General features: G+C 44.9%; 1 long non-coding RNA gene across 1 annotated transcript in view; it reads left to right on the top strand.

The window, feature by feature from the left end:
- The window catches only part of LOC126073397 (uncharacterized), a 179540-nt gene that overhangs the window by 55166 nt on the left and 107732 nt on the right, over nucleotides 1-16642 (top strand). The gene's annotated exons all lie outside the window — the stretch shown is intronic.

The raw sequence follows: 16642 nt of genomic DNA, 5'->3' as shown, positions 1-16642 counted from the left end.
TCATCATCACCATCATGGATGATATAGGAGAAACCCCCGATCTCATTCCTAGAACTCAGCAGAACCTTGGGACTTCACACTGGTTTCCTTTTCCAGACTATTTCACCTCCAGGGATTTAGGGAAAGCAAACTATTTGGGTTGCTATTGTCTTCTAAGGGCTCCAAAAAATCTTGACCAAATACATCAAAGTGATAATCAGGGCTGGTGGGGAGATAGAGATTAGCAGTATAAGATTAAAATAGCAGCAGCCATTTCTAGCTGAGAAGTAAGCACAGCACAGATAACTTTAACTCCCCCCCCGCCCCCCGCCAAGATGTTACTCAAATCTACCAGTGACAAAGAATTAACTGAGCCTGTTTTCTTATCTGATGAACGGGGATAAAAATAATCCCTGTCCTGCAGAGATAGCAAATGAGATAATGCTGCAAGATAATCGCCTAGTAGTTTATGGGAGACCAATTTGCCCAGCAGAACAATTTTTTTTTCCCAACAACTGGTTAATTGGTTAACAACTGGTAAGAACCCAGCTGCAGAAGTGATCCACGTTGGGTGATTATGAAGCTAGTTCAGTGAGAAGGACGTGTTATTGTCGTTAGGTGCCCTTGAGTCGATTCCGACTCATAGCGACTCTGTATGATAGAGTAGAACTGTCCCATACGGTTTTCTGGGCTGTAATCTTTTTTTTTTTTTTTAATTTTCTTTATTGAACTTTAGATGAAGGTTTACAGACCAAACTAGTTTCTCATCAAACAGTTAGTACACACGTTGTTGTATGACATTAGTTAACAGCCCCACGACGCGTCAACACTCTCCCTTCTCAACCCTGGATTCCCTATTACCAGCTTTCCTGTTCCCTCCTGCCTTCCAGTCCCTGCCCCAGGGCTGGTGCACCCCTTTAGTCTTGTTTTGTTCCATGGGCCTCTTCAATATTTGGCTGAAGGGTGAACCACAGGAGTGACCTCATTACTCAGCTGAAACGGTGTCTGGGGGCCATACTCTCAGGGTTTCTCCAGCCTGTCAGGCCATCAAGTCTGGTCTTTCTTTTTGAGTTAGAATTTTGTTCTACATTTTTCTCCAGCTCTGTCCAGGATCCTCTATATGCTGTAATCTTTATGGGAGCAGATTGCCAGGCCTTTCTCCCATGGAGCTGCTGGGTATGTTCAAACCTTGTACCTTTTGGTTAGCAGCTGAGAGCTCTTAACCGTTGCACCACCAGGGCTTCTTAAGAAGAGCAAAAGGGAAGGGAATTGAGGGTGCGAAGGAGGCAAGATAGTGGGGTCCAGATCCAGGGAGAAGAAGTAAGACAGGGAGGGGAATGAGGATGGTGAAGGTGACAGGTGGAGCCAGGTGCTGGCTGCTGCCCAAGTGAGGGGGTTGCAAAGATGAATAAGCCCCACTCCTTGCCCTCTAACTGCAGAAGCCATTTCACCCATGGGCATCAGGGAACAGCACTATCCAGCCAAACTCCCCGGTTGGCTTTGTCATGCCAGTGGAAATGCTTATCCACCAGGCTTGTGTCTGGAAGAGAGATCAGATCCTCCCAATTCCCCAAATAGCTGAACCCTTCCGTGGAAGCCAGGATTCTCTAAACAGCTGGCCCCGGAAGAAGGCTGTGTGGATTCTGGGATTGGAAACCTTGCATCCAGCCTCCAAATAGCGACACAGGGAGTGTCCCTCATTCAGGCACAATCTGTGATTTACTGTGGCTAAACAAATGTATTGACAAGCCCTGAAACCCACACCCAGGAACAAACTCCTTGGGGTATCTTTCCCTGTCCAACTTCGTGCTGCTGTACCTCCGGGTAGCCCCACATCTGTTTGGGGAGGGAGAGTGGAGAGTGGGTGGGTTCCTGTTTTGTTTTTCCTTTCTCGCCTTGGCCAAAAATGTGTCAGGAATAGAAAAATGGTTCCAAGGCAAGCTCACAGCCTGTCCCTCCCTCTCTCTCCCCACTCTCCACACTACCCTCTTCCACAAGGACATCAAAGCAGTTTGCCTACAGCTGGGAGTTGAGAAAGTAAGTCTAGCCGTCTCTACAGTGTCACCGAATCAGTTAGGAAACTCCCTTCAATTATCTGCCATTCTTAGCTTATCCCTGCTGAAAAATGGGTGGACTCTCACACGTGAGTGAGTTTCAAAAAGTCAGCAGGCATTTACTTGTGAAAAAAAGTTATTGTAAATGATCGGTTTAATTGGAGTCACTGCAACCAAACACTGACTGCCTGTTTGTTCCAGCCATTATATGTGCAAGGAAAAGTGTAAAAGGCCTCTTGCTACGGTGACACAGGCTATAGGACCCCATGTACACTGTGTTTGAACCCATGTATTTCTCCCCAACTCTTGTAGTTATATGTGGGCTAGCTAGAGTCTTATTCACAGAGGAGCCCTGGTGGCACAGTGGTTAAGTGTTCGGCTGCTAACGAAAACGTTTGCAGTTTGAATCTCATTGGAAACCCTGTGGGGTAGTTCTACTCTGTCCTATAGGGTTGCTATGAGTTGGAATTGACTTGACCACAATGGGTTTTTTGATTCCTTTATTCACAGATGACTTTGCCATTACTTTATTCTCACCACAGTCAAGGGAGAAAGGGTACTGTTATTTTTATATAGATATAGAAATTGAGACCCAATAAGTTAAGCAAAGTCAAGGAGGCGAGAAATAGAATTAATAATCATCAGCTCTACAATCCACAGATAGAAATCACCAGGTTTCTCTCATCCATCCATCCATCCATCCATCCATCCATCCATCCATCCATCCATCCATCCATCCATCCATCCATCCATCCATCCATCCATCCATCCATCCAACACTAGGCTCTAGAGATTCAGCAGTGAACAAATTTCCTGCTTTCGCAAGTTTACATTGTAAGCTTGGACTCAACCAGGTTCAATAGCTTAAGTCAGCAATGGAGCCATGAACTATACCACGAAGGAGATCCTACTCCACCAAGTGGGCCTTATGACCACTGGGATTTTATTTTCTGCCTTTCAATGTGACCCCTTCCTTTTAAATCACTCTAATAAAGACACTAATACCTTCTAGCATGACAACCTGATGGTCAGGGAATGCAAAATTATGTTGCATGAGAAAAAGTGATGGAGGTGTGACTGTTTAGTTTGAGGAAAGAAGATTCCAAGAATACGCCAGGGCTATCTCCATATATGCGAAGGACTGTCATGGGGAAGAGAACAAAGATCGCTCTGAGTAGACACAAGGCAAGAAGACCTGGAAAAAATGGGTAGAAATCGCAGAGTCATGATTTTAGGTTCAATTTGTTTGAAACTTCTTATAGTCAGAGTGGTTCAAAATGCAATGGACAGATTTGAAAGATAGTGAGCTCCCTGCCACCAGAGGTGTTGAAGCAGAGGCTGTATAACCAATTGTAGGGTTTTTCTAAAGCAGATGCATGGGTGTTGGACTAGACCACTGCCTAGGTACTTTACAGACTCCTTACCCCCATATGTCCTCTTCCTCTTCAATTACCTTTCGTTTTACCCCAGGATTGGATATAGTAGCTACCAGGGGAAAAATGGTGGTCTCAGAAAGGGTACCTAGGCTGACACCACCGTGTGACTCAGGAGATGCCCGCATCCTGTTCCCTTCCTCGTGTGAAGGCAGTGGACCACTATTTGGAAAATTCAGTCATCATTAGTTATGAATACTATTATCATAAGTGGAAATGTTAAAAATGACCACTTTTTTTGTTTGTTTTAGAGCCAGGGTTTCTGCTTTAAAGTTGACCATGCAAGCATGGGTAATGAGTGATTTCTCCTTCCTCCACCTTCAGAGAAGACAAACCAGCTGGTCCTTTTTACTGGTGCCTGTCTCCATTTGGTGGCACAGATGAGAAAGGCTCAGTTGGAAGGTTCATGGTTTGACTTCTCTCGACTTCCTTCTTGTACTTTGTCCAGGTAGCAAACATTCCCAGCAAGCAGGCTGTGAAAGAGGGGGCTCCGTGGCAAGACGCATGGAGAGAACACTTTTGCAGGGCTTGGGCCACAGGGTGACCTCCAGAGTCTGCAAACCTCTGCCATTGTCTATTGTCCCTCCCTCACCCTGCCGCTTCCTGCCATGCATGGCCTCCTAGGATCTTGGAGCTGGAACGAAATTTGCTCAGCTCACAAACAGGGAGGCAAAGGCCCAGTGAGAGGGACAGCATCTTGGCTTGGGTCCCTCTGTGAGTTGGGGCTGGGACATGGGTGTCTGGACTCTTGCCTGCTGTCTCTGGGATCATGACTTGGATCATGGCTCTTCCTTGCACCAACACCTCCGGTGACTCAACATAGCTTAGGAGATACCTCCACCTGCCATTCAAGGCCCTCAGCAGTCAGGCTCCAGCCTGACTCCAACACAAAGAGTGTAGGCGTTGGGCTTCTTGGCCAAGTTTTTTAACTCCTCCAAGCCTCAGGCCTTTCCCTCTGTGACATGAAGAGAATACCATGGACCTCACAGCACTCTCATGAGAATGAAATGTCAGGGTGGGTCTGAAGCCCTCAGCACAGTACCTGACACTTAGTAGATGCTCAGTACACCTGAGTTCCCTGCCTTTGCCCAGCACCTTAGCGTCCTTCTCTAGCCACCTTCTGCCAGGCCATTTTTTCCCTCTCAACTGCCCTCCCTGTCTCTGCCAACAATAATCTGCCCATCCTTCAAAGCTTAGCATAAAGCCCATTCCCCAACCCCTCCGCCCATAAAGCAAGCCCTGGTCTGTTCCAGCTTAGGCTGGAAGTTCTTCTTCCCTGTGAGTTCCCCCACCCCCCACCCAGTGCTTTACCTCATGCTCAGCTTTCACTATTTCAGTTCAAACTTACTTTTGCCTGTGTTTCATCCCCTATAAAACCCAAAGCCATTGCCGTGGAGTCAATTCCAACTCATAGTGGCCCTAGAGGACAGGGTAAGGTTTCCAAGGAGCAGCCGAGCTCTTAACCACTGTGCCACCAGGGCTCCTCATCCCCTATAGCACAGCAAAATCTACCTCTTGAAGTCCTCTCTGAAACAATGAATACTAGATTGCAAACTCCTCAAGGGTGGGGACATGTGTACCTCCACCAGCCCCTCATTTGGAGAAGCCAGTTCAATTAATACTTGTGATTAAATAACCACGACTCTGCCAGTTCAAGTGCATAGCTTAACTCAAGGTGTGCCAAGTCCACACATCCAGAGAGGAGTTTAAAACCAAGAGCCAAACTAAGACACAGGCTTAGAGAATACCTTGTCTACCTTCAATTTGAAAATCTATAGGACAGAGGAAAACTGCCCCATAGGGTTTCCACCTGCCCCACCAGGTTGCAGGTGGAATTTAGGTTGCTAACCACGTGACCTTAAACCAGGGAGAGCCTCCTGAACTGTCCAGGTGGGCCCAGTGTAATCATAAAGGTTCTTAAAAGTGGAAGAAGGAGGCAGAAGAGAGAGTCAGAGTGGTGTAATGTGAGAGGGACTCACTCCACCATTGCTGGCTTTGAAGATGGAGGAAGGGGGCCACATGTCCAAGAATGTGGGCAGCCCCTGAATCTGAAAAAGGCGAGGAAACAGCTTTTCTCCTAAAGCTTCCAGAAAGGAACTCAGCCCTGAAGACATCTTGATTTTAGCCCAGTGAGACTCATGTTGACCTTCTGGCCTACAGGATTATAAATCTGTGTTGACTTAACCACTAAATTTGTGGTCATTTGTTACAGCCACCACAGGAAACTAATACATCTTCCATGGGGCCATCTTTTTTCTTATCCTGACTCAGTTCTCTCTCCCACTCTCCTCAGTGAGTACTCTAGATCCTCTTCCCAGAGCCAAGAAAATGGCCTGGAGCTCCCTCAAGAAAACTGAAGCAGTTAAATCAACATTAAGTTGTTACCCGACAACTAACCTACAAATTTAGCCACAGCCACACCCAACCTCCTCTTTCCTCCAGGTTCAAAAGGCTCTTTTTTTTTCTTTTTTAACCTGTCCCTCTCAAATCCATTTTCCACACTGTTGTCAATAGCTGCCATAGGAGCAGCTCTGACTCATGATTCCGGGCACAACAAAACAAAACGTTGCTCGGTCCTGTGCCATCTTCAAAAGCCTATTATTGTGGTCACTGTGTATTTTGAGTGTCTTCCAACCTAGGAGGCTCTTCTTCCAGCACTATATTGGAAGATATTCTGTTGTGACCCACAGGGTTTTCACTGGCTGATTTTCAGAAGCAGTTTGCAGGCTTTTCTTTCTAGTCTGTCTTAGTCTGGATGCTCTGCTGAAACCTGTCCACCATGGGTGACCCTGCTGGTATTTCAAATACCAGTGGGGTAGCTTCCAGCATCATAGCAACAGGCAAGCCACACAATGTGACAAATTGACCGACGGGTGGTGGGTGGTCCACACTGTTACCAAACCACAAACATGACCCCGTTCTTCTTCTCATCATAACCCTTCAGTGGCTTTCCACCAACCACAGGGTATAGTCCCAGCTCCTCAGTATAACATCCAACAGTCTTCAGGTCTGGCACCTACCTACCTCTCCAGCTTCATTCTTCACCTTCTCTGGCCTCATAATTTACGCTTCAGCCATAGAGAATAGCCTATAGTTCTCCCTATATTCATGAAACTGTTCCTTGTCTTTCTATCATGCTTACGTGGTTCCATCTGGCTGGAATGACCTCATCCTGCCACCTCCCCTGGCTGATGCCTGATCATTTTTAAAGAGTCAGCTCAGGTACCATGTTCAAGAAATCATCCTGGGCCTTCCTAACTTCTTCTCCACACTCTCTTGGGTCTATCTCTCTCTATATACTTGCCTTGTTATAATATTATCATCTTTAACTCTCTGCCTCCCCTACTAGACTGTGAGCTTCTTGAGAGTGGCTATTGTATTTAGTTCATCTTTGGGTCCCCAGACACAAAGTCAGTGGACAATAAATGCCTGTGGAATGAGTGTTAACCAGGTGTTTATTTTCACAGCAATCTTAGAAGCCCAGAGTGTGAGAACTAGAAGGGCCCTTCAAGGTAATCTAGCCAAACATTCCCTTCCCTGGTTTTCCAGATAAGGAAACGGAGACCCTGAGAGAGGATGGGCTTATGCGTGGCCATACAATGATATAATGGCCAAGCCAGGACCAAGACTCATGTGGCCTGAATTTCGATCCGGGGTACTTTCCTTCTGCTAAACATAAAGCCAGAGGATTCTGAACACATATATTTGTAGAGCCCATGTTTTCAATTGGGAAGATCACGTCTTCAAATTGCTACCTTTGCTCCCCCTCTGCGAAGGGCTATGTCTTGGGGGCTCATGGGTTGATTGAGTGAACTGGGTAGGAGCAGCTTCCTCAGCCAAGAATACATCTCCCCGGTGGACTGACTCAGCTGCCCCTCATTATGCTCACTAAAGAAAATTCCATGTGTTAATGGCTGTCACTGCCACCAAAGAGGCTGCCGTCAAGGATGACTGTCACAGGAGTACACACGGTGAGACTTTGGTCTCCCTAAGACAAGATCATTCTCAGGTCCACGAGAGCCTGGTGGCCCACCTGAGTTCCTGTGCTCTGCAAGGTAACCCTTGACCTCTCTGGGACCTGGGATTTTCACTTCAAAAACAATGGGAGTTGTAAAAGTTCCTGTTATCTCAGAAAATGGTATGAAAAACTACAAATGAAATTATATGTGTGTAGTTAATACTTGGAGTCCTGGTGGTGTGGTGGTTAAGAGCTCGGCTGCTAACCAGAAGGTGGGTGGTTTGAACCTAACAGCTGTTCCACAGGAGAAAGATGTGGCAGTCTGCTTCCATAAAGATTACAGCCTTGGAAGCCCTATGGGGCAGTTCTACTCTGTCCTATAGGGTTGCTGTGAGTCAGAATTGACTCAATAGCAACAGGATAGAAGGGTAAGAGGCCGTGATCACACAGTGGGAGTTCGAAGCTTGAGAGTCCTTGCACATGCTGATCTCATTACCATCCTAGGGCCAGTATGTTAGCTGTGCCCTTTGTCTAGGACAACACTGTCCATATATGTAACTTAAAATTTACTAGTCACCACATTAAAAAAGTAAATTGGCACAATTAATTTTTTCTCTTTTTTTTTTTTATTATTCTTTAGATGAAAGTTTACAGAACGAACTAGTTTCTCATCAAACAGTACACACATTGTTGTGCGACATTGGTTAACAACCCCATGACATGTCAACACTCCCGCTTCTCAAACCTGGGTTCCCTATTACTGTTCCCTCTTGCCTTCCAGTCCCTGCCCCAGGGTTGGTGCACCCCTTCAGTCTTGTTTTGTTCCATGGGCCTGTTCAATCTTTGGCTGAAGGGCAAACCTCAGAAGTGACCTTATTACTGAGCTGAAGGGGTGTCTCGGGGCCATACTCTCAGGGTTTCTCCAGTCTCTGTCAGGCCAACAAGCCTCGTCTTTCTTTTTGAGCAAGAATTTTGTTCTACATTTTTCTCCAGCTCTGTCCGGAACCCTCTATTGTGATCCCTGTCAGAGCAGTCAGTGGTGGTAGCCAGGCACCATCTAGTTGTACTGGACTCAGGCTGGTGGAGGCCGTGGTAGATGTGGTCCATTAGTCCTTTGGACTAACCTTTCCCTTGTATCTTTAGTTTTCTTCATTTTTCCTTGCTTCCGAAGGGGTGAGACCAGTGGAGTATCCTAGATGGCTGCTCACAGGCTTTTAGGACCCCAGATGCTACTCACCAAAGTAAAATGTAGAACATTTTCTTTATTGTTATGCCAATTGAGCTAGATGTTCCCTAAGACCATGGTCCCCACAGCCCTCAGCCCAGCAATTCAGTCCCTCAGGGAGTTTGGATGTGCCTATGGAGCTTCCATGACCTTGCCTTGTACAGGTTGGAGGCACAATTAATTTTAACAACAAATTTTATTTAAACCAACGTAGAAAAACCAGAGTAAACCCATTGCCATTGAGTTGATTCCAACTCATGTAGACCCATATGTGACAGAGTAGAACTGTTCCATAGGATTTGCTTGGCTGTAATCTTTACAAAAGCAGATTTCTAGGCCTTTCTTTCACAGCACTTCTGGGTAGGTTTGAGTTGCCAACCTTTAAGTTAGTAGTCGAGTGCAAATCATTTGTCCCACCCAGGGACCTAACCCAACCTGTTGTTGTTAGATGCCACTGAATCAGTCCCAGCTCATTGTTGTTGTTGTTAGGTGTCGTCGAGTCGGTTCCGACTCATAGCAACCCTATGCACAACAGAACAAAACACTGCCTGGTCCTGCGCCATCCTTACAATCGCTGTTATGCTTGAGCTCATTGTTGCAGCCACTGTGTCAATCCACCTTGTTGAGGGTCTTCCTCTTTTCCGCTGACCCTGTACTCTGCCAAGCATGATGTCCTTCTCCAGGGACTCATCCCTCCTGACAACATGTCCAAAGTATGTAAGACACAGTCTTGCCATCCTTGCCTCTAAGGAGCATTCTGGCCGCGCTTCTTCCAAGACAGATTTGTTCGTTCTTTTGGCAGTCCATGATATATTCGATATTCTTTGCCAACACCACAATTCAAAGGCGTCAACTCTTCTTCGGTCTTCCTTATTCATTGTCCAGCTTTCACATACGTATGATGTGATTGAAAATACCATGGCCTGGGTCAGGCGCACCTTAGTCTTCAGGGTGACATCTTTGCTCTTCAACACTTTGAAGAGGTCCTTTGCAGCAGATTTGCCCAATACGATGCGTCTTTTGATTTCTTCTCTGCTGCTTCCATGGCTGTTGATTGTGGATCTAAGTAAAATGAAATCCTTGACAACTTTAATCTTTTCTCTGTTTATCATGATGTTGCTCATTGGTCCAGTTGTGAGGATTTTTGTTTTCTTGATGTTGAGGTGTAATCCACACTGAAGGCCGTGGTCTTTGATCTTCATTAGTAAGTGCTTCAAGTCCTCTTCACTTTCAGCAAGCAAGGTTGTGTCATCTACATAACGCAGGTTGTTAATGAGTCTTCCTCCAATCCTGATGCCCTGTTCTTCTTCATATAGTCCAGTTTTTTGTATTATTTGTTCAGCATACAGATTAAATAGGTATGGTGAAAGAATACAACCCTGACGCACACCTTTCCAGACTTTAAACCAATCAGTATCCCCTTGTTCTGTCCGAACAACTGCCTCTTGATCTATGTAAAGTTTCCCCATGAGCACAATTAAGTGTTCTGGAATTCCCATTCTTCGCAGTGTTATCCATAGTTTGTCATGATCCATACAGTTGAATGCCTTTGCATAGTCAATAAAACACAGGTAAACATCCTTCTGGTATTCTCTGCTTTCAGCCAGGATCCATCTGACATCAGCAATGATATCCCTGGTTCCACGTCCTCTTCTGAAACCAGCCTGAATTTATGGCAGTTCCCTGTCGATACACTGCTGCAGCCGTTTTTTGAATGATCTTCAGCAAAAGTTTGCTTGCATGTGATATTAATGATATTGTTCTATAATTTCCACATTCGGTTGGATCACATTTCTTGGAAATAGGCATAAATGTGGATCTCTTCCAGGCAGTTGGCCAGGAAGATGTCTTCCATATTTCTTGGCATAGACGAGTGAGCACCTCCAGCACTGTACCTGTTTGTTGAAACATCTCAATTGATATTCCATCAATTCCAGGAGCCTTGTTTTTCGCCAATGCCTTCAGAGCCGCTTGGACTTCTTCCTTCAGTACCATCGGTTCCTGATCATATGCCACCTCTTGAAATGGTTGAATATCGACTAATTCTTTTTGGTATAATGACTCTGTGTATTCCTTCCATCTTCTTTTGATGCTTCCTGCGTCGTTTAATATTTTCCCCATGGAATCCTTCACTATTGCAACTCGAGGCTTGAATTTTTTCTTCAGTTTTTTCAGCTTGAGAAACGCCGACCGTGTTCTTCCCTTTTGGTTTTCCATAGTGACCCTAAATACCACAGACAAAACACTGCCCGGTTATGCACCATCCTAACAATCCTTGTTATGCTTGAGCCCATTGTTGCAGCCACTGTGCCAATCAATCTCATTGACGGTCTTCATCTTTTTCGCTGACCTTCTATTTTTTTTTTAATGTCCTTCTCCAGGGACTGGTTCCTCCTGATAACATGTCCAAAGTATGTGAGATGAAGTCTCTCCATCCTCGCCTCCAAGGAGCATTCTTCCAAGACAGATTTGTTCGTTCTTTTGGCAGTCCACGGTATATTCAATATTCTTCACCAACACCATAATTCAGAGGCATCAATTCTTCTTTGATCTTCCTTATTCATTGTCCAGCTTTCACATGCATACGAGGTGATTGAAAACACCATGGCTTGGGTCAGGTGCACCTTAGTCTTTAAAGTAGCATCTTTGCTTTTTAACACTTTAAAGAGGTCTTTTGCAGCAAATTTGCCCAATGTAATATGTCATTTGATTTCTTGACTGCTGCTTTCATGGGTGTTGATTGTGAATCCAAGTAAAAAGAAATTCTTGACAACTTCAATCTTTTCTCCATTTATCATGATGTTGTTTATTGGTCCAGTTACGAGGATTTTGTTTTCTTTATGTTGAGGTGTAATCCATACTGAAGGCTGTAGTCTTTGATCTTCATCAGTCCTTCAATTCCTCTTCACTTTCAGCAAGCAAGGTTGTATCATCTGCATTTTCCAGGTTGTTGATAAGTCTTTCTCCAATCCTAATGCCCCGTTCTTCTTCATATAGTCCAGCTTCTTGGATTATTTGTTCAACATACAGAATGAAAAAGTATGGTAAAAGGATACACCCCTGACACACACCTTTCCTGACTTTAATCCAGGCAGTATCTCCTTGTTCTGTTTGAATGGCTGCCTCTTGATCTATGTACAGGTTCCTCATGAGCACAATTAAGTATTCTGGAATTCCCATTCTTCCCAGTGTTATCCATAATTGGTTACGATCCATAGAGTCGAATGCCTTTGCATAGTCAATAAAACAAAAGTAAGTATATTTCAGGTATTCTCTGCTTTCAGCCAGGATCCATCTGACATCAGCAATGATATCCCTGGTTCCATGTCCTCTTCTGAAGGCAGCTTAAATTTCTGGCAGCTCCCTGTTGACGTAGTGCTACAATTGCTTTTGAATGATCCTTAGGAAAATTTTACCTGTGTGTGATATTAATGATATTGTTCAATAATTTCCAATCACTTTTCTTTGGAATAGGCATAAATATGGATCTCTCCAGTTGATAGGCCAGGTAGCTGTCTCCCAAACTTTGTGGCATAGATGAGTGACCACTTCTAATGCTGCATCTGTTTGTCGAAACATCTCAATCAATATTCTGTCAATTCCTGGAGACTTTTTGTTCACCAATGCCTTCAGTGCAGCTTGGACTTCCCTTGGTACCATTGGTTCTTGATCATATGCTACCTCCTGAAATGACTGAATATTGACCAATTCTTTTTGGTACAGTGACTCTGTGTATTCCTTCCATCTTCTTTTGATGCTTCCTACATCTTTCAGTATTTTGCCTATAGAATCCTTCACTATTGCAACTCGAGGCTTGAATTTTTTCTTCAGTTCTTTCAGCTTGAGAAATGCTGAGCATGTTCTTCCCTTTTGGTTTTCTAACTCAGGTTTTTGCACATTTCACTATAATACTTTACTTTGTCTTCTCGAGCTGCCCTTTGAAATCTTCTGATCAGCTTTTTTCTTCATCATTTCTTCTTTTTGCTTTAGCTACTTGGCGTCCAAGAACAAGTTTCAGAGTCTCTTCTGACACCCATTTTGGTCTTTTCTTTCTTTCCTGTCTCTTTAATGACCTCCTACTTTCTTCATGTGTGATGTCCTTGATGTCATTCCACAAGCTGTCTGGTCTTTGGTCACTAGTTACTGTTCAACGTGTCAAATCTATTCTTGAGATGGTCTCTAAATTCAGGTGGGATATATGCAAGTTCATATGTTGGCTCTCATGGACTTGTTCTAATTTTCTTCAGCTTCAATTTGAACTTGCGCATGAGCAGTTGATAGTCTGTTCCACAGTCGGCCCCTGGCCTTGTTCTGACTGATGATATTGAGCTTCTCCGTCATCTTTTTTCCATAGATAGATTCAATTTGATTCCTGTGTATTCTGTTCAGCAAGGTCCACATGTACAGTCACTGTTTACATTGTTGAAAAAAGGTATTTGCACTGAAGAATTCATTGGCCTTCCAAAAAAAATTCTATCATGTGATCTCTGGCATTGTTTCTATCTCTAAGGTCCTATTTTCCAACTACTGATCTTGTTTCCAGCTTTAGCATTCCAATCACCGGTAATTATCAATGCATCATAACTGCATGTTTGATCAATTTCAGACTGCAAAAGTTGGTAAAAATCTGCAATTTCTTCATCTTTGACCTTAGTGGTTGGTGTATAAATTTGAGTAATAGTCATATTAACTGGTTTTCCTTGTAGGCGTATGGATATTATCCTATCACTGACAGCACTGTACTTCAGGATAGATCTGAAATGTTCTTTTTGATGATGAATGCAACATTATTTATCTTCAATTTGTTATTCCCAGCATAGTAGACCATATGATTGTCTGATTCAAATGGCCAGTGCCAATCCACTTCAGCTCACTAATGCCTAGAATATCAATGTGTATGTGTTCCATTTCATTTTTGATGATCTCCAATTTTCCTAGATTAATACTTTGTACATCCCACATTCCGATCATTAATAGATGTTTGCAGCTGATCTCATTTTGAGTTGTACCACATCAGCAAATGAAGGTCCTGAAAGCTTGACTCCATCCACGTCTTTAAGGTCGACTCTACTTGGAGGTGGCAGCTGTTCTCCAGTTGTATTTTGAGCATCTTCCAACCTGAGGGGCTCATCTTCTGGCACTCCATGAGACAATGTTCCACTGCCATTCAGAAGGCTTTCACTGACTAATCCTTTTCAGAACTAGACCACCAGGTCTTTCTTCCTAGTGTGTCTTAGTCTGGAAGCTCAGCTGAAACCTGTCCACCATGCGTGGCCCTGGTATTTGAATACTGGTGGCATAGCTTCCATCATCAGAGTAACACGAAAGCCCTCACAGTATGACAAACTGATACATGTGTGAGGGAAAGTCTTGTCATCAATTTTCCCCTGGTCTAGGAGCTTTTCAGCACAGGGACTCTGGGTCCAAAGGATGTGTTCTGCTCCTGGCACTACTTTCTTGGTGCTATGAGATCCCCAACATAGTCACAGTATTATCATTCAATATATAATAAATATTAAGATAGTTTATGTCCATTTTTTTCCTTACTAAGTCTTCAAAATCTAGTATGTATTTTATACTTGCAACATTTTTCAGTTTGGATGAAGCATATTTCAAGTGCTGAATAGCTATGTGTGGCTATTGGATAGAACAGGCTAGAATGTTCTTCCTCCATCTTTGCAAGGCTGCCTCTGTCTCATTTAGGTCTCTGCTCAGACAGACCTCTTCCCTGACCATGCTGTCTAAACCGGCCACCTTCTAACTGCTTTTTTGTCTTCTGAAACTTATCCCTACCTGATATTTTATTAGTTATTTGTTTATTATCTGTCTCCCCATAGGATATCAATTCCATGAGGGCAAGGACCTGTCTGTCTTCTTTAGCACTATGGTCCTGATAACTATGTCACATCCCTACCAGGCTTTCAATAAATGTTTGTTGAATGACTTTAAAGATTCCAGGTTTGTCATCGGCCATCTCCGAAGCAACAACGTCCATTCAGTGGTGCTGGGGGAATTCAGTGGGGTGTTGGGGAGGGGAGAGTAGGGAAGGAAAAAGCATTATTAAAGAAGTAAACCAAAAAGAAACCAGATCTGTGGCCATGGAGTCAATTCTGACTCATAGCGACCAAATGGGACAGAATAGATCTTCCCCATACTGTTTCCAAGGAGCGGCTGGTGGATTCGAACTGCCGACCTTTTCATTAGCAGCCTGAGCTCTTAACCACTGTGCCACCAGGGCTCCATTAAAGAAGTAAAGTGGGGGAAAGGCTCAGTAAAGCCTTCTGTGAGTCGGTGACTGACTCTCCGATGTCAAATGAAGGGGTGGGTGTAGGACTCCGTGATCACACTGTTTTTTTTCTCCAGCTGTGACTTGGCTGTGTGTTGACTCCACCACTGGCTTTTCCGGTTTTTTATAAGAAACCATCCCACATAGCAGCACTTCTGTCTGGCGCCAGTAGATGGGGCGGTGTCATTAAAAAAAGTCCAGCCTGCAGTCTCGAGCCGGAGTTTCTACTCCAGCTTCTGGGATGTTCCGTTCTGGAACTGCCCTGGGTCTCAGGTCTGTGTTGTGGGTGCACAAACCATGCCCCAGCCTCCCCAGCTGAAGAAACACCACCTCAGTGTGCTTTCCGAGGAAATGGCCAGTATCTCCCTGAGGTGAGGAGGACCCCAGAGGCTGGCCCTGGCCCAAGCCATGAGGAGACAGCCCGGTCCTCCTCCTGGGTCTTTGAGCCCAGGCACAGAGCATGACTCATGCACCAGGGTGTTTGCATTTTCCTAGAATCTCTCTGTGTTCTCCTGAAGCTGAAAACAAGCTTATTAAGAAGAGAGTCAAGGCGGGACAGACTAAGCAACAAGAGCGGCTCTGTGGGCCTGTGTGTCTGGGCTGGGCACCCTGGTTGCCATTGAAAAGCCTGGCTCAGCAGTGGAATCCTTCTCCCTGCCACTACGGTCCACTCGTTTCCCTGCCACCATGTGATGTGCAAGGCGGTGCCCCTGAGAGAGGCTGAGACCAGCCTTAGCTCCCTCAGTAGCGCCCATCACCCTCCTTCTGCCTCCTCCTCTAAGCCACTTGACCCCAAAGGGAAGACGCACCATCTACTCCGTTGCTACTACAGGATATTCCAAAAATGTGAGCAAAAGAGGATTTAATCCTGGTTTACGTGACTCATTACAATCCTAACTAGCTCATGCCAACACCATACCTGGTCTTCGTCCATTAACCCGTCAGTATATCTCAGGAAAGGAGCCTGGTGGTGCAGCGGTTAAAGCGCTCGGCTGCTAACTGAAAGGTCAGTTGTTGGAGCCCACGAGCTGCTCCACAGGAGAAAGATGTGGCAGTCTGCTTTCATAAAGATTACAGCCTCGGAAACCCTATGGGGACAGTTCTACTCTGTCCTATAGGGTCGCTGTGAGCTGGAATTGACTCGAAGGCACAGGTAACATATCTAATAGGGCACTGATCAGATGATATCCTGGGACCAGTCAGCTGTGAACAGGCCATTCTGCCCCTCAGAGACTAGGCAGGCTCCAAAAGCATGATCAGGAGACTTTCTTGCTTCACTGTTAGTCTTTAAACTCCACCCTAATCTGCACACGTGCCTGCATTTTCATGTCTTTACATTTGCTGTTCTTTATGCCCTGAAAGCCCTTCCATCCTTTCCTGCCTGGAGAAGTCCAGCTCATCCTCCAAACATCACCACGTCCATTAAGCCTGTCCTGGTTTTCCTAGTCACTGTGCACGTTTTCTTTTTCCAGCCTCTGACAACGCTTTGGCTCCTCCTCATGGCCTTTAGCCTACTCTGCCTTTCGGTTCACACGTGTGTCTCACTCAGTAAAGCATTTATTGGGTGCCTGTTTGTTTGTACCAGGCACTGGGGAAACAAGGTGTTTTCATAGAACCTGTGTTTCGGTGGAAGCCCAGAATTAGGTGGTTTACTTCCTTCGTGGGACTGGGAGCTCCTTGGAGATGGGAATTGGGTCTCTGTTCATC

The sequence above is a fragment of the Elephas maximus genome, chromosome 1, assembly GCF_024166365.1.
Source record: "Elephas maximus indicus isolate mEleMax1 chromosome 1, mEleMax1 primary haplotype, whole genome shotgun sequence".
NCBI classification, from domain to species: domain Eukaryota; kingdom Metazoa; phylum Chordata; class Mammalia; order Proboscidea; family Elephantidae; genus Elephas; species Elephas maximus.
This window is presented reverse-complemented; position numbering and strand designations above follow the sequence as displayed.